At 45.3% G+C, this 26621-nt stretch overlaps 1 protein-coding gene across 2 annotated transcripts in view; it reads left to right on the top strand.

Moving 5' to 3' along the window:
- LOC311247085 (CD82 antigen-like) overlaps window positions 1-26621 on the top strand; it is an 86261-nt gene that overhangs the window by 11850 nt on the left and 47790 nt on the right. The window contains exon 1 of one of the 2 annotated variants that reach the window (XM_084337395.1): window positions 15982-16099. The exons of the other annotated variant lie outside the window; for it this stretch is intronic. The gene's annotated coding sequence lies outside the window, so the exon portion shown is untranslated. Of the gene's footprint in view, window positions 1-15981; window positions 16100-26621 lie in introns of those variants that run through there. 2 annotated transcript variants of the gene reach the window in all.

Below are 26621 nucleotides of genomic sequence, written 5' to 3'. Positions count from 1 at the left end.
GTAAATCCAGATTTAGAATTAACCAGAGCTATGTTGCACAATTTAAAATGTAATCCTTGTTTAGTACATCTTAGTTTGATGATTTAAACCAATATTAAACCTATTTTAACCAAATCAGTCATTCATCTTTCTTGACAAAAAGCATGCAATATTGGGTGTTTAGGCCAAACCAACAAAAAGCCATCAGAAGAAGAAAAAAGGCCAACTGTGTTGTTAAGACTTAAAGAATTGAAGAGAGTAAAGCAGAACAGATGCTACTTACAGTTGGTATGAGCTGGCTACCTATTTAGCCAACAGTTACACTGCAACACTGTTCTTCTCTGCTACCTGGTGTTATAGCCAGCTAATGCTACTTTGTCAACCCATGGCTTGGTAGAGAAGCTCAAATTTCCCCTCTCTTGAGTAACATATTCCATCGTAAAATATTTCATCGTGTCTGTCCCTCATCTCTCTCAGGGGAACCCTCTAGTTTTTCTCTATCCACCTAAAAGAAAATGCAGGCATTACACAATCTAAACCACCTCAACTTTCAGTTTAAAGTTAATCCCTGATCAAAGGTTAAATTGGAGTTCAACATAACATATTTACACAACATAATTAAGATTAATCTAGGTTTGGAGTAAAAACGAAACTGAGATTTAAAGAGAGGTTTAAATTGAAATACTGCTTAGCTTTAAACTAACTTTAGTGCAACGGAATGAAACGATAAACCACAATTTAATCCAGTTTAAGAGATAATCCCTGTTGGTGCAACCCACCCTAAGACTCTTAAGAGAAACAAGGGCTGGTGGTCAGTGAGGTCATACGGAGTGTGTGGTGCATCAGACTCTCCGACTCCAATAGTGTCGCTACTTCTCGGCTCAAACGTCTGCTCAGAAGGCCCAGTAAGCAGTGCCCTCTAAAGCTGTGTTGTCACTCACATTGTTCCATGTCATAAACTCTTGACCATTACATAGGTAACCCCTTACACAGTTCCATTGTTAGGACCTTTACTGGTTTCTACCATCATAGCTCATCGGAGCCCCCGTTGAATAAGACCATTTATGCTGTGAATAAGGCCGATGTAACCCTACACCATGCTGAACTGACCTACTGTGTGCTCTGCACTCTGTAGAGCCACCATTGTATCACGGCCAAGCCATGGAGCGAGTCTGACCTCACTGCCAGCTATACGGGTCAATCAATGCTGAATGGGGCTACAGTAGCTGCTGGACCACTGGACGCACCAGATTGGATGCAGGGTGGAGAGAGAGAGAGCGGTACAGTTCCATGTTGGACAAATCTATGTAGAACACAAATGATATCACTGCGGCCTCGTGGGCAAGAGGCGGCACGTCACACGACAGATCCATTCAGAATCAGAATCAGAATCAAAGTCTTTATGCCAAGTAATCTTGCACATACAATGAAGGAATTTGTCTTGGCGCATAGGAGTAAATAAAGTCAAATAAATTAAAAAGGGAAAATAAAATGAAATGTAATATATAAACTAAATTAGAATAAAAATACAATCGAATATAATAGAGACAATAGGAAGCCTGCGAGGGAGACAGTGGGGGAGACACAGGACAGAAGGTTCTGCTGGGATTAGATCCCAAGCCAACTAGAGTATGTGTGAGGTAATGAAGGGTCTTAAAGGAACCATGTCAACATGGTTTTCGCCGTTTTCTCCAGAGTCAGACAAGAAGAGACCAGTTTAGAGACCAGATACGATACGATAAGATATTCCTTTATTGATCCCCTTGGGGGAGATTCAGGCATCATAGCAGCATGGGGGAGGGGGGATACAGGTATGGGCAGGGTAATAGTAGAAGACATAAATACAGGCAATGAAATTATAGTAGCCTACAGTAGAAAAGTTTAAATAGGCAGTGTAATCAATATAATTAACTCTGAATATACGCATATGAGCAAGTATAGGCAGTGTAATCAATCAGCACTATCAGTTATATATTATACATACAATAAATAGGGTTACAATAGACACTAGAATCTAAATATATACTATATGAGTAAGCAAGTATACAGTATACACAGGTGCAGTATGGGTTGGATTGGTCCCCGGGCGCGGTCCCACTCTGCAGCCCATGTCTGCTCCCGGCTGCCCTTGGGGGGAAGGACGATGGGATGGGACAAGCGCAGAGAGGACATTTCAACGGCGACCCAACAAAAATGCATGTGTTTGTGTCCTATGTGTCGCCCATTTCGCCATGTGTGTGTTCACTGCGTGACGATGTAGCAATGTGCTACAAATAAAGACTTCTTCAAAAGTCCAGTTTCATTCATTTCAATAGGGGTTAGATAAAGCATAGATCTAGCAGGATAGTAGCCCCTTTCGTGACTGCTGATGATACAGCAGTCACTTGCTCGACCTAACTATGGGAACATTCACTCTGAAGCACTGGTTATTTACGAACTGTTCGTTCTAAATTTATCACAGAGAAATGTCAAAGATACTCACAGTTGCACGAGGGTTTCACACACATAACCGGGGTGGTTTGAAAGCTCGACGTTGCTAATAAACATTTTTTATATTTTTTATAAACTGGTCAACACTGCTCAAAACGGCATTATTTCCGGCGTTTGCTGCCTGGCGCGCCTGCACTGTGATCACAGCGCATGCGCATCATGCACCCAACGCCGGAAATAATGCAGTGTTGATCAGTTTATAAAAAATATTTAAAATGTTTATTAGCAACGCCGAGCTTTCAAACCACCCCGGTTTTGTGTGTGAAACCCTTGTGCAACTGTGAGTACCGTTGACATTTCTCTGTGATAAATTTAGAACAAACAGTTCGTTAATAACCAGTGCTTCAGAGTGAATGTTCCCATGGCTAGTTAGGTCGAGCAAGTGACTGCTGTATCATCAGCAGTCACGAAAGGGGCTAGCAGTAGCAGGATAGGTGAGATGCCCCTACTCCAAGGTAAACCTGAATCACAAAACACATGAGATGTTAATTCAATTTAAAAATATATATATATATTTATTCTCACAAAATAAATATAACTCATGAATCTTTTTCTTTTCTTTTACAAATCTCCTTTCTTTTATGAAAATGATCTGACATCAATGACAATTATTTTAAAACAAAACAATAACTCAATTATCACTTTCACAATTTCACTAAATGTAGAAATAGAATAATATAATAACTAATAGAATTACATTAGCACATGGAATGGAGCAAACAGTACCGGTTAGTCTAGGCCAGCGGTTCTCAAACTACTGGTCGCGACCCAAAGTGGGGTGTGTTGAATTGTTCTATTAGCTGCATTAAACCAGTGGTAGGTCTGTGTTATAGCTACATTAAACCAGTGGTAGGTCTGTGTTATAGCTACATTAAACCAGTGGTAGGTCTATGTTATAGCTACATTAAACCAGTGGTAGGTCTGTGTTATAGCTACATTAAACCAGTGGTAGGTCTGTGTTATAGCTACATTAAACCAGTGGTAGGTCTGTGTTATAGTTCTGCATTAAACCAGTGGTAGGTCTGTGTTATAGCTGCATTAAACCAGTGGTAGGTCTGTGTTATAGCTGCATTAAACCAGTGGTAGGTCTGTGTTATAGCTACATTAAACCAGTGGTAGGTCTGTGTTATAGCTACATTAAACCAGTGGTAGGTCTGTGTTATAGCTGCATTAAACCAGTGGTAGGTCTGTGTTATAGCTACATTAAACCAGTGGTAGGTATGTGTTATAGCTACATTAAACCAGTGGTAGGTCTGTGTTATAGCTGCATTAAACCAGTGGTAGGTCTGTGTTATAGCTACATTAAACCAGTGGTAGGTCTGTGTTATAGCTGCATTAAACCAGTGGTAGGTCTGTGTTATAGCTACATTAAACCAGTGGTAGGTCTGTGTTATAGCTACATTAAACCAGTGGTAGGTCTGTGTTATAGCTGCATTAAACCAGTGGTAGGTCTGTGTTATAGCTGCATTAAACCAGTGGTAGGTCTGTGTTATAGCTGCATTAAACCAGTGGTAGGTCTGTGTTATAGCTGCATTAAACCAGTGGTAGGTCTGTGTTATAGCTACATTAAACCAGTGGTAGGTCTGTGTTATAGCTACATTAAACCAGTGGTAGGTCTGTGTTATAGCTGCATTAAACCAGTGGTAGGTCTGTGTTATAGCTACATTAAACCAGTGGTAGGTCTATGTTATAGCTACATTAAACCAGTGGTAGGTCTGTGTTATAGCTACATTAAACCAGTGGTAGGTCTGTGTTATAGCTGCATTAAACCAGTGGTAGGTCTGTGTTATAGCTACATTAAACCAGTGGTAGGTCTGTGTTATAGCTGCATTAAACCAGTGGTAGGTCTGTGTTATAGCTACATTAAACCAGTAGTAGGTCTGTGTTATAGCTGCATTAAACCAGTGGTAGGTCTGTGTTCTATTAGCTGCATTAAACCAGTGGTAGGTCTGTGTTATAGCTGCATTAAACCAGTGGTAGGTCTGTGTTATAGCTACATTAAACCAGTGGTAGGTCTGTGTTATAGCTGCATTAAACCAGTGGTAGGTCTGTGTTATAGCTACATTAAACCAGTGGTAGGTCTGTGTTATAGCTGCATTAAACCAGTGGTAGGTCTGTGTTATAGCTACATTAAACCAGTGGTAGGTCTGTGTTATAGCTACATTAAACCAGTGGTAGGTCTGTGTTATAGCTACATTAAACCAGTGGTAGGTCTGTGTTATAGCTACATTAAACCAGTGGTAGGTCTGTGTTCTATTAGCTGCATTAAACCAGTGGTAGGTCTGTGTTATAGCTACATTAAACCAGTGGTAGGTCTGTGTTATAGCTGCATTAAACCAGTGGTAGGTCTGTGTTATAGCTACATTAAACCAGTGGTAGGTCTGTGTTATAGCTACATTAAACCAGTGGTAGGTCTGTGTTATAGCTACATTAAACCAGTGGTAGGTCTGTGTTATAGCTGCATTAAACCAGTGGTAGGTCTGTGTTATAGCTACATTAAACCAGTGGTAGGTCTGTGTTATAGCTACATTAAACCAGTGGTAGGTCTGTGTTATAGCTACATTAAACCAGTGGTAGGTCTGTGTTATAGCTACATTAAACCAGTGGTAGGTCTGTGTTATAGCTACATTAAACCAGTGGTAGGTCTGTGTTATAGCTACATTAAACCAGTGGTAGGTCTGTGTTATAGCTACATTAAACCAGTGGTAGGTCTGTGTTATAGCTGCATTAAACCAGTGGTAGGTCTGTGTTATAGCTACATTAAACCAGTGGTAGGTCTGTGTTATAGCTACATTAAACCAGTGGTAGGTCTGTGTTATAGCTACATTAAACCAGTGGTAGGTCTGTGTTATAGCTGCATTAAACCAGTGGTAGGTCTGTGTTATAGCTGCATTAAACCAGTGGTAGGTCTGTGTTATAGCTACATTAAACCAGTGGTAGGTCTATGTTATAGCTACATTAAACCAGTGGTAGGTCTGTGTTATAGCTGCATTAAACCAGTGGTAGGTCTGTGTTATAGCTGCATTAAACCAGTGGTAGGTCTGTGTTATAGCTGCATTAAACCAGTGGTAGGTCTGTGTTATAGCTACATTAAACCAGTGGTAGGTCTGTGTTATAGTTGCATTAAACCAGTGGTAGGTCTGTGTTATAGCTACATTAAACCAGTGGTAGGTCTGTGTTATAGCTACATTAAACCAGTGGTAGGTCTGTGTTATAGCTACATTAAACCAGTGGTAGGTCTGTGTTATAGCTACATTAAACCAGTGGTAGGTCTGTGTTATAGCTACATTAAACCAGTGGTAGGTCTGTGTTATAGCTACATTAAACCAGTGGTAGGCCTGTGTTCCATTAGCTACATTAAACCAGTGGTAGGTCTGTGTTATAGCTGCATTAAACCAGTGGTAGGTCTGTGTTATAGCTACAACCCTTGTGCCTCCCTGGTACCGATTCCACTCATGAGGCTTAAGAGATGAAAATATGGATCAAGTTGAAAGTCCTATAATTTTAACTGTTTACTATTTTTTTTTAAATCCCACAATTAACATTAAAAGCCTAATCTCAAGATATCTGTAACAAATTACAAATATTTCCCAATTTTAACCACTTATATTCGTGTTTGTTTGATACTAAGTCCATTTTTATTGAAAAAAAAACGGAGAAACGGCCATATTCATCATATATCTATACATTTTAGACACCATATTACAGCGTGTGAAAACTGGACAAAATCCCTGTGAATAAGAATCTTCCATTATAAAATAGAAAGGTTGACTATTTCGGTCAGAAATAGCGGTCAGAAATAGCCGAGAGGCTAACGTTAGTAAGCACCGGTTATTACTAATCTATTACTATAAGGTATGTATTGTTTTATAGTGCATGCCTGGTGTAATTATTCTGTTTATTTATCGATATATGATGTGAAAATTAGGGAGGAGATATATATATTTTTTTTTAGACTATTACGTTTTTATTGCGTTTTTATTGCGTTTTTATTAACATGGAAGTGGATGGGATGAAAATGGGCGCCAGGGTATCTCGTGTAACTTTTTTGTAACCTTTTTTTTAGAACGTTTCAAATAATCTTTTGACATAATGAAAATATATGTAAAATGAAGATATGGTCCCAATTTCATGAAATAATAATAAACACACACACCGCTGTGCTCACACACACACACACACACACACACACACACACACACACACACACACACACACACACACACACACACACACACACACACACACACACACACACACACACACACACACACACACACACACACACACAAAGTCAAGAAAGACAGAATCGGTACCAGGGAGCCACAAGGGTTTTAAACCAGTGGTAGGCCTGTGTTCTATTCACTACATTAAACCAGTGGTAGGCCTGTGTTCTATTCACTACATTAAACCAGTGGTAGGCCTTTGCAGATCCAATGGGTCATTTTGTCATAGGTAATGTCAAATATGTTTTGTGCACAACCAGGTGCAATGCAAAAACAAGCCCACCTCTACATTTAAAACATATTTGATACATATATAAATTTGGATTTGTATCTAGCTATTGATAGTGGCTGACAAACTTTTTGGCCACAATTTTGACCCAAACCAAATCTGAGCCAGATTCCCACATCTCTCTAGACGTACGTGCCTCCCTGGCTTTGAAGCTCCGTCCATCAAAAGAAAATATATTTTTTTACCCAAGCCCATTTCCCTCATGAAGCAGCTTTTCTACATCAGTGAGCACAGGTAACGTCATTTTAGGTCCCAGTGTGTTTTTTTTTATTGTAGGATATTAGTTGTAGATACCAAAAGAAGGTTTATACCCCTTTAGTTGTCCAAAAGACACCAGGGATCCCTTTTCACAACAGTCCTCCAGATACTGAATCCCTTTCTGATGCCACATTTTCAGAATCTTGTTATCCACAGTCATGGGTATTGTAACTGAGGGGTACAATTCCCTGACTGTATTACTAGATATGATACTTACTACCACTACCTTTGTACTTAATATTCGGCCACCCAGTACACGGCATAAATATATTATGATGAACACTGTCACGTAGATGAAACGGATCCAACACAAATGTACGAATTAGAAATAGGTCTTTATTTCTACACAGCGATGGTGTGTAGAACAAGCACTTAATCAAATCAATCACATTTATGAATGGAAATTAGTATGCACTTTTATGGCAAGAGTATTCGTCGGTATATCAATAGAGAATGTCCAATCTCTGAAGGCGCAGGTGGTACATATACGACCTGGAATAGTTTAAGGAATAACAGCAATGATACTTTAATGATTATATACTGGACACACTAGGGGGGGTTAATCCGGTCGCTTGTAAGCCGACAGGAGTAGGAGGGGGGGGGGGTAGAATCCGGCTGCCTCATCCGGCCAAGGGTATCCCAGGTGAACCCACTGTAGTGCCGTTCAATGCGCCGGCGATCCTTGGACCACAGATGAAAGCAGGTGGACTCTTTGTGGGCCGGCGTCATCCGGTCCACGGAGGAGAGACGTGAAGCGACCTCGTCTTGCAGAGCGTCTCCTCACCTTGCGTCCTCTCCAGGGGGGGGGGGGTTCCAACACACGGCAGTGTCGGGGGTCTTTATCCATGGAATAATCAAAGTATACAAAGCATAATCCGTGCCTGGGAAGGCGGGCTGTCGTCGGTAGAATAATCCGGTATACAGGTCCACTCGCTCGTCGGCTCTGGGGCTCCTCGGGTGCAGCTTCACGTGGGGTCAACCACCCTGGATAAGCAGCCAGTTCTCTGCCCGAAACGATGGGGTACTGACTACGGTAGTATTCTCACCGCACGAAGCACTATATATTAACAGACTATTATTAGCTTAATAGACTACGTCCAACTCGACGATATAGTGCCAAATATGACTATTCAAATATTAATATACACGATGTCTCAATACCGATGGTAGGCGAACTTGGCCTTACTCCCACACGTGGCGTCGCGGGGAGGCTTTACGTCTGTGACTCTATTGGAGGGTAAGAAACTGGACTGAAAAGGAAGTCCTACTTTAGTAGCGCAGTATATATACGCACTATGAACAAATAGTCCCATTAGTGGTGCGGTAGTCAGATTCCTACGCGGAACTAGGACTTGTTCGTACATGTGGAGCGGTACGTTTGAACTGGGTCTGAGGGGTATGGCAGCCTGGCACCAAGGTCTCGACCAATAGTAGAATGGAGACTATTATGGGATGTTCAGTAGGCTAGAATGGATATTCAATGCATATTGTACAAGGAATATACAAGGGATATCAGGGAATATTAGAGAATATACAAATACAATTAAATATATATATATAAATAAATATATATATTCGGTTTAATCTGGCCCTTCACAACAGCCACCCCCTGATTGGTCCCAGACCTAATCAGTTAAACAGAGACAGATTAATCGCGTTGTCTATTTACACATAAGGGTTTGCTGTAGGGGTCAGTCAACTTCACAAAGTCATAGGGTTATAGGGTCATGGTCATCATCGATTGTGTCTGGGAGTCGGGGCAGTTCTATGAGCCTCGCCACAGGACGGGTGTAAGTGCGACCCTGGACGAGCACTTCAGCTGCTCGGACCTTGCCGTCGGCACCGGTGATCACTTTGCTTACGCGGCCGGCCGGCCACATAGCTCTGGGCAGTGATTGATCAATAATCATGACGACTGTTCCTTCTGTCAAATTGTCTCTCTGGGCTCGCTGCAGTAGAAGCAATTCTGCTTCCTCGTAGTTAGCTGCTGACATATCAGCGGGGGACTTGCACTCCGGGTGGTACCGCAGGAATGTTCTTTGTTGTGCACTCTCTATGGACGTGCAATCGTCTATGTTAGGGTCGGTGGAGGCTACGGTGCTCAATCCACAGAACACAGACTTCTTATTTTCCACCTCCTCTGGACTTGCTTCCCTCGGGATAGGCATGGGCCACTGTCCTTCCGGGAGTCTTAGGAATGCGGGGCCGTCACTGTAGACATTGCGACGGGTGAGGTCATCCAGGGGCATCCCCCGGGTGATGACGTCAGCTGGGTTCTGTTTTGTATCAACGTAGCGCCACTCTGTTTCTCCGGTTAACTCTTCGGTTAAGTCTTGAATCTCGGTGACTCTGACTCCCACGAAGACTTTGTACTTGCATGAGTCCGATTTGATCCAGGCGAGTACCGTCGTGGAATCTGACCACAGGATTGTTCTAGACACCGGTATGGTGAGCTCACGTTGGATGAGCGTGGCTAGGTGCGCTCCGGCTAGGGCTGCGCAGAGCTCTAGACGTGGGATAGATTGTTGCTTGCGTGGGGCTATTCTCGAGCGGGCGAGGACAAATGCTGTGTAGATCTCTCCCCCCTTCTCTTGGGCCCGCAAGTAGGCTACTGATCCGTATGCGACCTCTGAGGCGTCACTGAAGACGTGTAAGTCCATTTTACATGTCTCTGGCCTCACCGTGGGTGGGAAGTAGCTTCGGCGCATATTAACGCCTGGGAGTGAGTGGAGCTCCATCTCCCACTCTCTCCAGGTGGATGCAAGGTGTGCGGGAATGGGGTCGTCCCAGCCCTGGTCCTTGTCCAACAATGCTCGTACAATCATTTTTGCCCTGGTGGTGTACGGTAGAATACATCCTAGCGGGTCATATTGTCGGGCGAGTGTTGTGTACACACTCCGTCTGGTGGTCGGCGCCGCCGCCGGCCTTCCCTGCTCCGTAGTCAGGGGCTTGTGTCTGTAGTGAAGCGAATCTGTTTTGAATCGCCACACCAATCCCAGGGTCATCTCCTGGGCTTCTCCCGGGATTGTAGCCATCCAGGTCTCGCTGCTGGCTGCCTTGTCCTCGGAGGAGAGGCTGCGCAGTACTTGCGGATCGCTGCTGGCCCACTGCCTGAGATCAAAGCCGCCTTTGATCAATGAGGCGCGGAGTTTAATCAGGAGAGCCTCGGCTTCTTCCTGGGTTGAAAGGCTTTGTAGACAGTTGTCTACGTAGAAGCTGTTCTTTACGCTGTGTCGGACCTCTTCATCCGCTGCTGGGTCCTCTGCTACATGTTTCTGTAGTGCAAATGTAGCACAGCAGGGGCTGCACGTCGTTCCGAAGGGGAGGACTTCCCATTGGTAGATGGCTGGGTGCTCATCTCCTGGCTTCTCTCTCCATAGGAACCGTAACAGGGGCTTGTCCGCCTCTACTAGTCTCACCTGCAGGAACATTCCTTTAATGTCCCCGCTGATGGCCACCTTTTCCTGGCGGAAGCGGAGTAGAACGCCGAGTAGGGAGGGGCCGAGTGTGGGACCGGGCAGTAACTCTTTATTCAGATTTTGGGATCCGATCTGGTAGCTGCAGTTAAATACTATGCGGTCTTTACCGTTGTGATGGACCTTGTGGTGAGGCACGTACCACGATTCAGTGGTCTGGTCAGCCTCTTTAATGTCCATCTTTGTGACGTGTCCCGCTGTGATGAGCTTCTCAATCTCAGCGCGGTATACACTCTCTTGGGCGGGGTTCTTGGCTAAGCGCCGCTCCGTGTTCAGCAGGTACCGTTCTGTGGCGTCTGTCTTGGCGTGGAAAGTAGGCATTCCTTCTCGCCGCAGGAGTGGCGTGGCGTATCTCAACACGCCGTTGACCGGGACTCTCTTGGTCCCTGTCTCGAGGAGGTGAATGGCGTAAATGTCATCTTTAGAGCGAATGTCTTTCTTTCCGTTCTTAAAGGGCATTTGTTCCAAGGTCCATAGCCGCTCTACGTGTTGCAGGAGTGCGGTTTCTCCCTCCGTGACTCGGGAGTGGAGACATCTAGTGGCTGTACTTCGGTTGAGAGATTTGGCGAGCGGGCCTTGGAGAGTCCATCCCAAACGGGTCTCGACTGCTGCAGGACAGCCTCGGGGTCCGGTATGAACCCGGTCTATCGGGACAATGAGGTCTGCATGGTCGGAGCCTATCAACAGGGTCGGCATAGCATTGTCTATGAGCGGGATCGGTAACTTGCGCAGATGTACATATTTCTCCATCAGCTTGGCGACGGGGTATGTGTACCGCGACAGTCCTATTTCTTGGCTGGTGAAAGCGTCTGTAATCTGGTACCGTCGCTCAGGCTGGCCGCTTGCTGCGATAGAGAATGAGACATTCTCGCCCTTTATCGTCTTCAAATCTCGTCTTATTGTCCGAATTGTCATTTGGGTTTCGCTTCCCCGCAGCCCTAGCTGGGCCGCAGCGGAGGCGAGCAGAAGGGTCTTCTCTGACCCGTCATCGAGGACGGCGTAAGTGTCCAGGACTTTATTCTGGTAGCTTAGTGTCACACGCACTACTTTTAGGAGTACTCGGGCTCCACTGCTGCTGGCGGGATCGATGTACATGACGCTCGCTTTGCTGCTGGATGGTGCGGGTGAAGGGCGCCGTCTGTTACTGTCGTGAAGTATGTCCAGATGGGCTCCATCGCACTTGGTGCACCTTTTCTTTAAGCGGCATTCGGCTGCCATGTGTGAGCGTGCACAGCGAAAACAGCGCTTGTTGGACTTTATCCATTGACTTGCTTCCTCCGCGTTCAGCTTGGGGAAGGAGTCACATTGCGCTAGCCAGTGTTCTTTCTCACAGTAGGGGCACACTATCTTCTACTTCTCCGTTCTGGAGGGGGTACTGTGGCTCCTGCTGCTCGGTACTGACTCCGATTGGTGCATCACAGTCACCGATCTTCTTCCATCATTTAGTCGTCTGGTTCCTTCTCTGGAGCCAGGGGTGCTCCGTCCGAATGTATCTAGCCGTAGGCTGCTGACTTCTCTCGCCAGGAAGTCTGCTAGATCGAGGAGGTTCGGTTCGGGGCCATTCGGGTCTCGGTGGTCCCTCTGTCGCCTAAAACGCTCCTGTCGAGCGGGCGGCAGCTTCTCCAAGATCCTTTCTACATTTGAGTTGGCGTAAAGTTCATGCCTCCCCTTCTCTCTCTGCGCTCCCAACATCCCTACCAGGGACTGCACTCTGATGGACAGGTCGTCCAGTGCTCGATTGTCTATTGCTGGGGGTAAGCGGTCGATGTGTCGGATCTCCTGGATCACGTAATCCCATATGCGCCCATACCTCTGGTCCAATGCTACCAGCGCTGCTGTGTATGGGGTGGTGGAAGTCGCGTAGGCGAGCGCTATATTATGTGCGCGGGGCACCTTTAAGTGCTTCAGTAGGATGGCGTATTTATGGCGTTCATCCAATACATCCACCAACATGGTCTCCAGACACATGCGGAGTTCCGTATACTGGGCCCGGTTCTCTTGGGTGAAGTCGGGTACCATAGGCGGGCCAATGTATGACGCTGACTGTGGATACATCGGCGAGCGTTGGGGGAGAGGCCTCCTAGGCGAGTCTCCTCCCGCTCCTTGGTATGGGCTGGTACTGGCAGTGTACCATGGCCCGCTTGTCCAGGTGCTGTTCCTCGGTGCGGGTCGTGCGTCGTGCTCACCCGTGTATAGAGTCGGGGGTCTGTAGCGCAGCTCCGCGGGAGTATAGCCTGGGCTGTACCGGACCTCCTGGTCCGGTAGAGTACTGTGCTGTCGTCGGGCGTGGTTCTCCTCCTCTTCCTCTTCGTCTTCAGTTAGGTCATCCAGTGCTTGTAGTCTCTGGTTTAGCCTCTCCACAGGATATGCTGCTCCTTCCCGGTTGCTAGGTCTCGCTTGGACCGGTGGGGGGAGGTGGTCTGTGGGGGGTATAGACCTCGTCTGTTGGTCAAGTTCAGGGTTGTTTACTCGGCTAGGGGATGCCGCCCTGGAGGTGTGTCTAGACGAGTTCCTGGAGCCTCTGGCGGAGGGAGAGGGTGTTGTCCGTCTGATCAGCTGTTCTATTAGTTGCGCTTGCTGTCTGTCGCGCTCTGCGTCCCGTAGAGCACCAGCCGCTGCTCGCTGGCTGTCTGCTCGGTCTCGGGCCACATTCTCTTCTCTCTGAATGCGTCTTAGTTCTAGACGTATATGCTCTTCTTCGCTCCGCTGCTGGATCTGCAGTCGGTCGCGTTCAGCAGCGGCGTTCAGGCTGATGAGGAAGGCCTGCTGTAGGGTCCTCTCTGCCTCGCTGGGGGAAGGCGGTTGTATAGGGGAGCCTTCCCTCGGGGTACTCCTTGCGGAGCCTTGGAGCTCTATCTCCACGGTGCTCTCCCCGTCTTCTTCCGTGCCGAGTTCTCTCTCGGTAGCGTTGTATTCCTCCCGGGACTCATCGGGGACTACTTCTTCAGTACTGGCGGGGTGTGAAGTCATGTCTGGTTCCCACTGGTCCCCACCGTGAACTTGGTCAGTTACATTAGAGCCCGTAGGGGCCTCTATGGTCGGGGTAGTCTGGGCGTTGGGGTTAGACATACTTTTACTTTCTAGTTTTACCGCGTTTACTGTTAGTAGAAGACTAGGTTGTTGACTGACAGCGTAGGCCTCTAAGTACTGAGGGAGCCGTCGTTCGCGCTGCGGGCGTTGGTTAGGAGGATCGTTTCGTGGAGTGTTCATCATAGGCCATTTCAATATTAATAACACTATATTAATATTACACTAATTACCCTCCGGCTCGAAGGACCAATTGTAACTGAGGGGTACAATTCCCTGACTGTATTACTAGATATGATACTTACTACCACTACCTTTGTACTTAATATTCGGCCACCCAGTACACGGCATAAATATATTATGATGAACACTGTCACGTAGATGAAACGGATCCAACACAAATGTACGAATTAGAAATAGGTCTTTATTTCTACACAGCGATGGTGTGTAGAACAAGCACTTAATCAAATCAATCACATTTATGAATGGAAATTAGTATGCACTTTTATGGCAAGAGTATTCGTCGGTATATCAATAGAGAATGTCCAATCTCTGAAGGCGCAGGTGGTACATATACGACCTGGAATAGTTTAAGGAATAACAGCAATGATACTTTAATGATTATATACTGGACACACTAGGGGGGGTTAATCCGGTCGCTTGTAAGCCGACAGGAGTAGGAGGGGGGGGGGGGGTAGAATCCGGCTGCCTCATCCGGCCAAGGGTATCCCAGGTGAACCCACTGTAGTGCCGTTCAATGCGCCGGCGATCCTTGGACCACAGATGAAAGCAGGTGGACTCTTTGTGGGCCGGCGTCATCCGGTCCACGGAGGAGAGACGTGAAGCGACCTCGTCTTGCAGAGCGTCTCCTCACCTTGCGTCCTCTCCAGGGGGGGGGGGGTTCCAACACACGGCAGTGTCGGGGGTCTTTATCCATGGAATAATCAAAGTATACAAAGCATAATCCGTGCCTGGGAAGGCGGGCTGTCGTCGGTAGAATAATCCGGTATACAGGTCCACTCGCTCGTCGGCTCTGGGGCTCCTCGGGTGCAGCTTCACGTGGGGTCAACCACCCTGGATAAGCAGCCAGTTCTCTGCCCGAAACGATGGGGTACTGACTACGGTAGTATTCTCACCGCACGAAGCACTATATATTAACAGACTATTATTAGCTTAATAGACTACGTCCAACTCGACGATATAGTGCCAAATATGACTATTCAAATATTAATATACACGATGTCTCAATACCGATGGTAGGCGAACTTGGCCTTACTCCCACACGTGGCGTCGCGGGGAGGCTTTACGTCTGTGACTCTATTGGAGGGTAAGAAACTGGACTGAAAAGGAAGTCCTACTTTAGTAGCGCAGTATATATACGCACTATGAACAAATAGTCCCATTAGTGGTGCGGTAGTCAGATTCCTACGCGGAACTAGGACTTGTTCGTACATGTGGAGCGGTACGTTTGAACTGGGTCTGAGGGGTATGGCAGCCTGGCACCAAGGTCTCGACCAATAGTAGAATGGAGACTATTATGGGATGTTCAGTAGGCTAGAATGGATATTCAATGCATATTGTACAAGGAATATACAAGGGATATCAGGGAATATTAGAGAATATACAAATACAATTAAATATATATATATAAATAAATATATATATTCGGTTTAATCTGGCCCTTCACAACAGGTATAATATGAGTTCCTTCTGTCTCAAAGGTGTTTTGGGTAACAGACTCTAGTCCAAGGCTCTTGCGGACGTCATACCGTATACTTTTCTCAAAACAGTTAGTTATCGGTCCTAGTGGTTATGCTCCTTGAGGTCCATTTGTAAATGAAATCACCAGGCACTTTCTCTCTAAGAGCATACATTAAAATGAAAACCCAGGAGGAAACACTGATCAAAAAGAAAAGAAACAAATAGTAGCCTATGCTAACTTGTGAAAATTGTATTCTAACTGTATTGGAATACTAACGGTAGGTAGGCCTATAATAAATAAATACACTTGTTTGTTTGCTCATATTCGGAGTTAATTATATTGTTTACACTGCTTATTTGTATCTTTACTAATACTATAGTTGTATTGCCTATGTCTTTCTACTATTACCATGCCCATACTAATTCCCAGATCTGCCACATGGTGGGACCAGTGGGACCACAGGAGACTCCCGTGTGCGTGCTGCTGAGTCGTGTCTGTCTGTCTTTGTTGTCTCTCTCTCTCTCTCTCTCTCTCTCTGCCAGCCACACAGTTGGAAAGGAGACCAGTCCAGTGCGCACAGGAGGACCAGGAGAGCTCTCCGTTCCGTTCACTGCACAACAAACCTTTCTCCCTAAAACTCCGCGCAAAAAACGTAAGTAGTGCGTCTCACTTGCGAACTCGCGTCTGGTTTGTTTATTATAATACAACGAGTTCCCTGGGTTTGTTTTGCGTACACGATGGTTTACTTCTTTTGTTTTGCAATTGGGAAGCACAACTCCATTGATAGGGGATCATGAATGCATTGGATATGTTACGGTTCCGAGACTGTTGTTGTTGTTGTTGTTGTTGTAAGAAGGACTGGTGATGATGTGGCGTGCTGCGTTATTAGCCCATGTGTTGAACTTATGAACATATGCCGCGCTGGGATCAGTTGGAAGTTTACTAGTAGCAGCTTATGTGCATCTCGTGTGTGTCTGTGGCTGCTGTTACAACAAAGCAACAACAAGTTAGTTCATGATCAAAGCGTTACTTTAGATGGAAAACTATTTCATATTTGATTAGTTTCATTGCTTATTATTGGCAATGAACCACCAACACGAATTACATTGACTTTATGGCATTTTGTGATCATATTTTAAGAGGTCATCATCTGGCCAGTCAACAGTGTAACTGTTAGACATCACAGAAGCCAGTGTACATTAACCTTTTGTGACTTCTAAACCCCCCTTTTTGAAGAAACCCAACACACACACACGCACACACACACACACACAAAATAACCCACTTGAAGCTTCAACCTACATGATATATCAGTATCACATAACAATTCACTGCCATACATCTACTATTCTAGCTGGGTATGATTGAACCCGATGGCTTTCAGAAAAAGGTCCATACCCTATTATTCAAGCCATCGTTGTGTGTGTCAGAGTGAGGGAGCACTGGGCTTGTGTTACAGATGTGTATGTGGGTCAGTGTTCTCCCGGGACCGCTGTGGGCACGGTGGCTGAGTCTGGTTCTGCGCCACTGGCTGCCCTTCTGCTTCTGCCCTCTCCGTGGACTTTGCCCTCTCCAGTGGCATGGTGCTATTATTGGAGTTGGAGGGGGTGAGTAGTAGTAGTACATGCTGGGCATTGAATGACCATTTGGAAGGAGCAGCCTGGGGTCATCATCTGCGTAAAACCTCCCACCCGACCCCTCCAGCACACACACATGCTGAGGTGGTGGATCTCTCTTTCACGTTGTTGAGATTGTAAATCTATTCGCCATAGTGCAGTTGTCCCCTTCCCCCTTCCAACTGAAGGACTTTGCATGACCCTAATTACCTTACCATGCACTGAAAAACAGTGGGTCATCTTACTGGATGTACTATGCTGTACTCGAATTAGCAGCTGGTGGACGGTTGTTTTGTTTTTTTTCTTTTTGGATTGCAGGACAGGACGCAGACTGTTACATGTTTTTAACAAGTTAGTCATCTTAACAACTATGTATAATGTAAACAACACACCAGCTTGCCTGCATTCTTCTCGATGCTATTCATGAGACTTGTGTAATAGGCGAAGACTTTTTTTCCCCTTTTTATGAGGTTTGACTTGAAGTTGATGCACAATATATCCCCTGGTTAATACACCAAGGAAAACTATTATCTTGGACGTTTTAGAGGACTGTAAAATGATTGGAAGTTCTGAGATTGATTCTCGTCTCCCATGAACTGAGTACAAGCTGTGTTGGTGAATTCAAACGGTGTGTTAGTCACGGTGTCCATAACCTGTTCAACCAGTTCAGTAGAGGTACCCTGCAGGTATTGGTCATGGGCTAATGTTACAACTTGAATTGTTCACAGTTAATTCACACCAAACCTCACAACCCGAGCTATAGTGGACTTGTTGTGTTTGTCCTTTTTGGTTTTGTTTTTTCGTCTTGTGTAGGCTACCTCTTTTTCTTTTTTACTTGACTGTCTGAAACAAACTGTAAATAAAGAGAGAAGGCAAAGCCGCATGATACCGTGGGCTGAAAGATAGGGGTGGGAATCCCACATTTCGAAGTGTGTGGGGTCAAGTTTCGACCAGTTCTCAATTCATCACGATTGTCTAGGGTCTAGGCAGTTCGATAGATTAGATTCTAAATTGCTAATAACCATCGCGTTGCAAAGCTTGTGTATTGTGTGAGTCTTTCTGCTTGCCTAATCTTGGAGAACAAGCTAACGTTTTATAGTTGTAACTTGTACGGTCATAATAAAGTTGAAACCATATCACAAGACTGAAAGTGAATACATTGATTTTGTATTGAAATGTATTTAATCTGAGAAGGTAGAATTGGTTTTCTCTTTATATTTCCCCCACCCCTACTGAAATCGTGTCAGCTTTCTCTTGTGTTTACGTGGCTCCTAGTCAATGGGGTGAATAGCTGTGTCTGTGTTAATGTGGCCCCTAGTCAATGAAATGAACACATAGCTGTGTTTACGTGGCCCCTAGTCGATGGGGTGAATAGCTGTGTTTATGTGGCCCCTAGTCAATGGGGTGAATAGCTGTGTCTGTGTTTACGTGGCTCCTAGTCGATGGAGTGAACACATAGTTGTGTTTATGTGGCCCCTAGTCGATGAAATTAACACATAGCTGTGTCTGTGTTTATGTGGCCCCTAGTCGATGGAGTGAACACATAGTTGTGTCTGTGTTTATGTGGCCCCTAGTCGATGGAGTGAACACATAGTTGTGTCTGTGTTTATGTGGCCCCTAGTCGATGGAGTGAACACATAGTTGTGTCTGGGTTTACGTGGCCCCTAGTCGATGGAGTGAATAGCTGTGTCTGTGTTAATGTGGCCCCTAGTCGATGGAGTGAATAGTTGTGTCTGTGTTTACGTGGCCCCTAGTCGATGGAGTGAATAGCTGTGTCTGTGTTTACGTGGCCCCAGGGATCAAAATAAGCACACGCCATTCGCCAATGGCTTGTAGATTTAATGTTTGGCGACTAGAAATTAAGATCTGCCCGCCACCTGGCGGCTAACAAAATCCACTGCATCAGCGGGAGCTTGGTGCTGGATTTTGCGAGAAGCATGCAGCTGCAGAGCCACAGAGCAGCAGTGTTTTCAGCTCCGGTCTGGGGACCGCTCAGCAGCGCCCCCCACCCAACAGCTGAATTGCCAATGGCTGAATTAGAGTACTGCACCGTGCGGGCACCGCTGGTGGGTTCTGTGGCTCTGCAGCTGGATGCTTCTCGCAAAATCCAGCACCAAGCTCCCACTGACAACATCGTTGTCATTCCTGCTTGGTGAAGCAACGATGAAACAAATGTAATGATTGTTTCATTCATCGCATAGGCTATTTAATTTTAGCCTATTTTAATACAATTCAAATAATCAAATTGTGCTTAGAGGGAATTATTTTCACCGGACATTATGACCGGAGAGATTTAAATGTTCGGACTTCAACAACTTTTTTCTCACAACGGGTCAAGTGCATCTAACATGCTTTGCACCGTCGCCATTCCTTTATGCCCACAACGCCCGAAATGAACGTTACGTTATCAGAGGCAGAGCAGAGCCATAGAGAACAGTGTGGACTGAGGAAAGGGAAATGGGGGGGGGGTGCATGCGTTTGGAAAGACGATGAAGTCAGTCAGGAGTATATTATAGTAAACTGAGGATTACTGAGGATGGACAGATAATATTGATATTCAAATATAAAAAAGTTTCGAGAGGAGTGGATGTTTGAAGACAGACTAGACTACAATATGATGCGGGGGTGGTGAGTTGAAACAGTGTGTGTGATTGATTGAAACGTTTATTAACAGATTGCAGAATGGGTACAGTAGTACAGCTCAATACATACAATTGTTAAGGGGATGCAGACCAGAGAAAGACTAGTCTTGTTTACATCAAGGTCCCCCATTTTCAATTCATCATAACATAATATTATGTGTCCCGACCCCACTTCTATGTTTCAATAAATTATTTGCATTTAAAACTATTAACACTGACTCATTCCTTCAGTCCACTCAAAATTATGCTAATATTCCTTATGTTGTTTATGATATTAATTGAAAATAGCATATGAGAGTATTATAGTAATAATAACACATAGCGATATACTAAAAAGCTATTTATATTTTTTGGCTGGTAAAAATTCTGCCTGGCTGGTAGTTTTTAAAATCTACCAGCCAAATGGCTGGTAAGTCAAAAAGTTAAGTTTGTTCCCTGCGTGGCCCCTAGTCGATGGAGTGAATAGCTGTGTCTGTGTTTACGTGGCCCCTAGTCGATGGAGTGAATAGCTGTGTCTGTGTTAATGTGGCCCCTAGTCGATGGAGTGAATAGCTGTGTCTGTGTTTACGTGGCCCCTAGTCGATGGAGTGAATAGCTGTGTCTGTGTTTACGTGGCCCCTAGTCGATGGAGTGAATAGCTGTGTCTGTGTTAATGTGGCCCCTAGTCGATGGAGTGAATAGCTGTGTCTGTGTTTACGTGGCCCCTAGTCGATGGAGTGAATAGCTGTGTCTGTGTTTACGTGGCCCCTAGTCGATGGAGTGAATAGCTGTGTCTGTGATTATGTGGCCCCTAGTCGATGGAGTGAATAGCTGTGTCTGTGATTATGTGGCCCCTAGTCGATGGAGTGAATAGCTGTGTCTGTGTTAATGTGGCCCCTAGTCGATGGAGTGAATAGCTGTGTCTGTGTTTACGTGGCCCCTAGTCGATGGAGTGAATAGCTGTGTCTGTGTTTACGTGGCCCCTAGTCGATGGGGTGAATAGCTGTGTTTACGTGGCCCCTAGTCGATGGGGTGAATAGCTGTGTCTGTGTTTACGTGGCCCCTAGTCGATGGGGTGAACACATAGCTGTGTCTGTGTTTACGTGGCCCCTAGTCGATGGAGTGAATAGCTGTGTCTGTGTTTACGTGGCCCCTAGTCGATGGAGTGAATAGCTGTGTCTGTGTTTACATGGCCCCTAGTCGATGGAGTGAATAGCTGTCAGGGGCAAGTGACAGTCCAAACGAGCATGAGATTTTATTTCCTCTTGCCAGAGAGTCCTGAGGGTCCTCCTGACCGACTCCCTCTCTCCCACACTTGCCAACTGGCTTCACCGCCGCTGGACAGTTGTCATGGAAACCCACGCAGCATGCTCTTTTTAACTGAGTGGAAATGGAGTTGTCTGGGAGGCCAGAACCGGTTTTGCCACAGAATGGTTTCATGATGAATGAATTACGGGTGAGAGGAACTGCAGGGGTTCACTCCCTGAGACACGCTCAGGCTGCACCCCTTTTTCTTTTGGTTAAGCTTAAGCCCCCCACCCACTACACACCCCCACCCACTACACCCCCCCCCCCCCCACTACACACTCCCTCCCTACCCACTACACCAGGGGAGGAAATTAGGCCACTTTACTGGCCAAATGCTAGTATTTTTTACGTTTGGCTGGTAAAAAAAATCAGATACCCGCCAATTGGCTGGTAAGCCAAAAAGTTAGTTTCCTCCCCTGCTGGCGAGTATACAAAAAAATCAAACATTCTGCAATCACTGCACTGGCAAACGGTGCACGTCTTCTGAGTGTAGACTAGTAGCTGTTCAGTGTTCTCTTGGATGTGGACCTGAGACTGTAGTAGCTGTTCAGTGTTCTCTTGGATGTGGACCTGAGACTGTAGTAGCTGTTCAGTGTTCTCTTGGATGTGGACCTGAGACTGTAGTAGCTGTTCAGTGTTCTCATGGATGTGGACCTGAGACTGTAGTAGCTGTTCAGTGTTCTCTTGGACCTGAGACTGTAGTAGCTGTTCAGTGTTCTCTTGGATGTGGACCTGAGACTGTAGTAGCTGTTCAGTGTTCTCTTGGATGTGGAGCTGTGACTGTAGCTGTTCAGTGTTCTCTTGGATGTGGACCTGAGACTGTAGTAGCTGTTCAGTGTTCTCTTGGATGTGGACCTGAGACTGTAGTAGCTGTTCAGTGTTCTCTTGGATGTGGACCTGAGACTGTAGTAGCTGTTCAGTGTTCTCTTGGATGTGGACCTGAGACTATAGTAGCTGTTCAGTGTTCTCTTGGATGTGGACCTGAGACTGTAGCTGTTCAGTGTTCTCTTGGATGTGGACCTGAGACTGTAGCTGTTCAGTGTTCTCTTGGATGTGGACCTGAGACTGTAGCTGTTCAGTGTTCTCTTGGATGTGGACCTGAGACTGTAGCTGTTCAGTGTTCTCTTGGATGTGGACCTGAGACTGTAGCTGTTCAGTGTTCTCTTGGATGTGGACCTGAGACTGTAGTAGCTGCTCAGTGTTCTCTTGGATGTGGACCTGAGACTGTAGTAGCTGTTCAGTGTTCTCTTGGATGTGGACCTGAGACTGTAGTAGCTGTTCAGTGTTCTCTTGGATATGGACCTGAGACTGCGGTACCGTCATGAGCGGCATGAGCTCAAACAGTTTGAGGTTTGGGTGGCTTGGGTGAGGGTCTTCTTAAGTTGGATTATACCATGGTATTATTTTTCATGACCTACTCAGACCTACTCCTATCCGAGCTCCGGGAGGGTCATCAAAGAGAAGTCGCCTATTCTCAGTCCTTGCCCCACAATGGTGGAATGAACTACCCACCCAAGTTAGGACAGCCGAAACCCGTCCAATATTTCGCCGTCGACTAAAGATGCACTTCTTCAACCATTATCTGAATTAAAAAAAAATACAAAAAATATCTAACCCTAACTAACCTTACTGTCATGCACTTGTCCTATTAAACTAACCTACAGTAGCACTCAACACTTTGATGAACATTGCTACTCAGCTGATAGTTGTGCCCTTCCTGATGACTTGTCGTACATAACTTGTAAGTCGCTTTGGATAAAAGCGTCAGCTAAATGACTAAATGTAAATGTATTATAAAAAATATATATTATAAAAAAAAATTACAGGATTTTTACCATGGCAGTATGATAAATTATTTACACAATAGTCTGTACCATTTAAACTGAACTACCATGAAACTTCTTTGTAAGGTGCTCCGCTTATTGCAAGATGTAGAACTAGTCCATTCGTCCACAAAGCTCAGGATCGTTTTGTTTTATCTTCTGAAACGCAGCTGAAAGGAGCTTCAGGTGTCGGTTGATGTAAAAATGAAAAAAAAACAAGGCCTTTCGGTGAGAAAAGGGCATATTTCATATGGCGCCGCTGGTATTGTGCTCAGGAGAATGCATGGCCCGGGGTAGATTGTACTCAGGAGAACACACGGCTTGGGGTAGTTCCTCGGTGTGTGTCGAGTTTCTCCCCTTTGTCGCTGCAGAGAAATGTGTGGCTGAAAGCTGCCATTGTTTTGGTGGGCACTCAAAGTGGGGCCCTGTCTCTCACACTTGAGAAGGGTCTGTGTGTGTGGGGGGGGGGGGGGGGGGGGGTTGAGGGGTGTGTAGCTGAAAGTGGGCTGGGGGGGGGGGGGGCTCTGGGGGGGGTTGTTGTTAGTCAGGTTGTTGCTGTGTGGGCGTGTTAACTAGGTGTCTCTATGGGTCTCTCCAAGCTAGACCAGCTGAATGCTGATGAGGCTGACTCCACCCACCCCCACCCTCTCTCCCTCCCCGGCCCCGCCTCCCTCCGAGGCCCTGGCTGGATCTGGTGGACCGTGGAGCCATTAACAGTGAAAACCTGTTTCTGGCCGTGCCCAATTACACCACAGCTGGGCTGATGTTTGCCAGTTGAGCCTGTGGGAGAAACAAACACAATCACTGTTGTGTCAAATATCATTCAATCACTGTTAGTCAAATATATCAGGGGCGACAGTGGCTCAGGAGGTAGAGCAGTCATCTGGCAATCCGGAGGTTCCCGGTTTGATTCCCCGGGCAGCGTGTCGATGTGTCCTTGAGCAAGACACTTAACCCCTAATATTGCTCCCGATGAGCAGGTTGGCACCTTGCATGGTTGCCTCCGCCGTCGGTGAATAGTGTGAAATGAATGGGTAAAATGTGAGTAACAAATTGTAAAGCGCTTTGGATAAAAGCGCTATATAAAAAAGCAGCCATTTACCATTATATCATTCAATCACTGACTGTTAGTCAAATATCATTCAAGATTCAATCACTGTTAGTCAAATATCATTCAAGATTCAATCACTGTTAGTCAAATATCATTCAATCACTGTTAGTCAAAATATCATTCAATCACTGTTAGTCAAATATCATTCCTTATTTTACCAGTAAACACTGCTACGGTGAATGTCAAATAAGATCTTGCTTTAAATTATTCCTGGACGCGTTGGTGACTGAGATCTACAGTATGATCTACACAGTATGAATTTTAGGGCTGCTTGTTAGATATTTGGTGTCCTGAATAGAGTGTGAAAACAAAGGAGTTGTTGTGTCCTGCCCCCCTCACCCCCACCCCACACCAACCCCCTGCACACAGTTTTGAAAAAAAAACAAAAGAGTGTGTAAGTGAAATGGACCGAATGTACTGATGCTGCCCAGCTGTGCAACGTTGCTGCATGGATGAATGGATGGTGCATTCTCTCTGTATGTTGTTTGGTGTGTTCAGTTTAGAAACTGTTGTGCAATAATCTAACACAGCCCAGATATCTCACTCTCAGGACACGTGTTCCTCTATTACCTCTATTGGATATTACTGATGATTAGATTAGATTCAAATCTATTGTCATTATACACAACACAAGTACAATACAACGGAAAGAAGTTTGGCATCCAACCAGAGTGCACATGTAGCAGTAAAGTGCAACAGCAATATACAATGTGTACAGGTGATTTAAACCGGGTACAAAATATACAAATTAGTACTACTGAGTGTAGTGCTAATCAGATGTATGTACAGAGTTGTAGTGTACACTGACTGTACAGTACAGTGATACAGGTATAGAGACAGTATGGTAGTAGTCATACTGGCCAGCAGCGTAACTAGTAAGAGTAGGATATGTACAGATATAGATATAGTAAAGGACTATGTGCAGGTAAGTACAGACAGGTGTGGATAGATATATATATTTGATATCACTGATGATCACACTGAATTTGTGTAGTAGGGCTTCACCCTAATCAGTCGGTTTGGTCTTAGTCAAGAGTCTCAAGACTTGTTTGTTGATTAGTATTACTTTATGCTTTATTCCATGTTAAATTAGTTATTAGATTAGTCAATTCAAATCAATAAATTGATTAGTCAACAAAGGCGTATTGCTATTTGTTGAATTGATTTTAGAACCAGCCCGCGTTTACACCTATTTAAGCAGAACCAACGTTCCACCATCCTCCGTCATCAATGGGGGCGTTACTCAGGCGGAGGTAAACGCAACCACATGAACACGACAGTGGCAAAATGTGCCGTATATAAAACAGCTTCAAAGGTTCGGTATTGCACCATGCTGATCCACTCAACAGGTAGCGATCTCAAGATGAGACCATAGGATCCACAGGCAGCCGCACTAACCAGCTGGGCTAAAGGTTCCGACGTTGACTGCGACCGACTCATCCATAGTTTACACTCGTCAAGAGCCAATTGTGCATTCGTTCAGTATTCGCATTAATAAATGAGATGCCATGCTAATATGTCATGTTCTACAGTAGGACTACTATGATACCCAATAAAATAACGAATTAGAATAATTAAGGATGTCCGATATTATCGGCCTACCGATATTATCGGCCGATATTGGCATTAAAATGTGAGATCGGAAAATATCGGTATCGGTTTAAAAAAAAAGAATGATTATTATTATTATTTTTTTACATTTATTTAACCTTTATTTACCCAGGCAAGCAAGTAAGAACAGATTCTGACAGATTATTAACAGATTATTAACAGATTATTGTCAAAAGTATGCATAATGTTGTGTTAATTCCACAACAAGAGATATGTAATGTTAATTGCCTGCATATATCGGTATCGGTTGATATCGGTATTGGAAATTAAGAGTTGGACAATATCGGTATATTGGTAAAAAAGCCAATATCGAGCATCCTAAGAATAATAGAAGCCTACTTTGCTGGAATGAATTCATTTTGCACGTATACAGTACATGTGTGTGTGTGTTTGTGTGTGTGCGCTGAGGCTCACTAAGCCTTTCTCCATGCATATTTATTTCTGGAGAATTTATGTATCCACTCTGGTTGGATGGTGTATTGTGCTGTATCAGTATGATAACAATACCATTTTAATCTAATCTCATTTTGAGATCAGTCGCAAATCGCTTCCTGTTGAATGGATCGATTGAGCGCAATGCCGAACCTCTACTCTTCGCTTGTTTACGCTCGTCTTCACAGCCTGAACACTGATGACGTCACGGTTCGCAAAGGGAAAAAAACGAAAACATTTCGGTTTCCAGCTGAGCGGCGACTTTTCACGTTCCGAACCAATTATTTCCGGTGTGAACGCGCCGGGCCGGTTCGAGATTAGGTTCGGCACGGAGGAGCCCTGCCGGTGTGAAACGGTGTGCAGCGGCGGAGAGAGATTTCAGACGTATCGCGTTCCATTCAGTCTTCCTGCATTCTGATGAATATTTCAGAGAGTCAGTGCATCGTGACGAACATCATCAGGCTGGTCACTGTGTGGACGCCGGCCAGCGAGCGCTGCAGTTGCACTTCCGCACCGGGAGTGTTCCTCGCGCTCGGGTACATGCATGGAAACTCACACAAACACATGCACACACACGCAAACACACACACCCTCTCTCTCACACACACACACACACACACACACACCCTCACCCTGGAAGGAAATCAATATA

The sequence above is a fragment of the Notolepis coatsorum genome (assembly GCF_963971535.1).
Source record: "Notolepis coatsorum genome assembly, chromosome: 20".
Lineage (NCBI taxonomy): Eukaryota > Metazoa > Chordata > Actinopteri > Aulopiformes > Paralepididae > Notolepis > Notolepis coatsorum.
The sequence above is the reverse complement of the archived record's forward strand: the minus strand, read 5'-3'. Positions and strand labels throughout refer to the sequence as shown.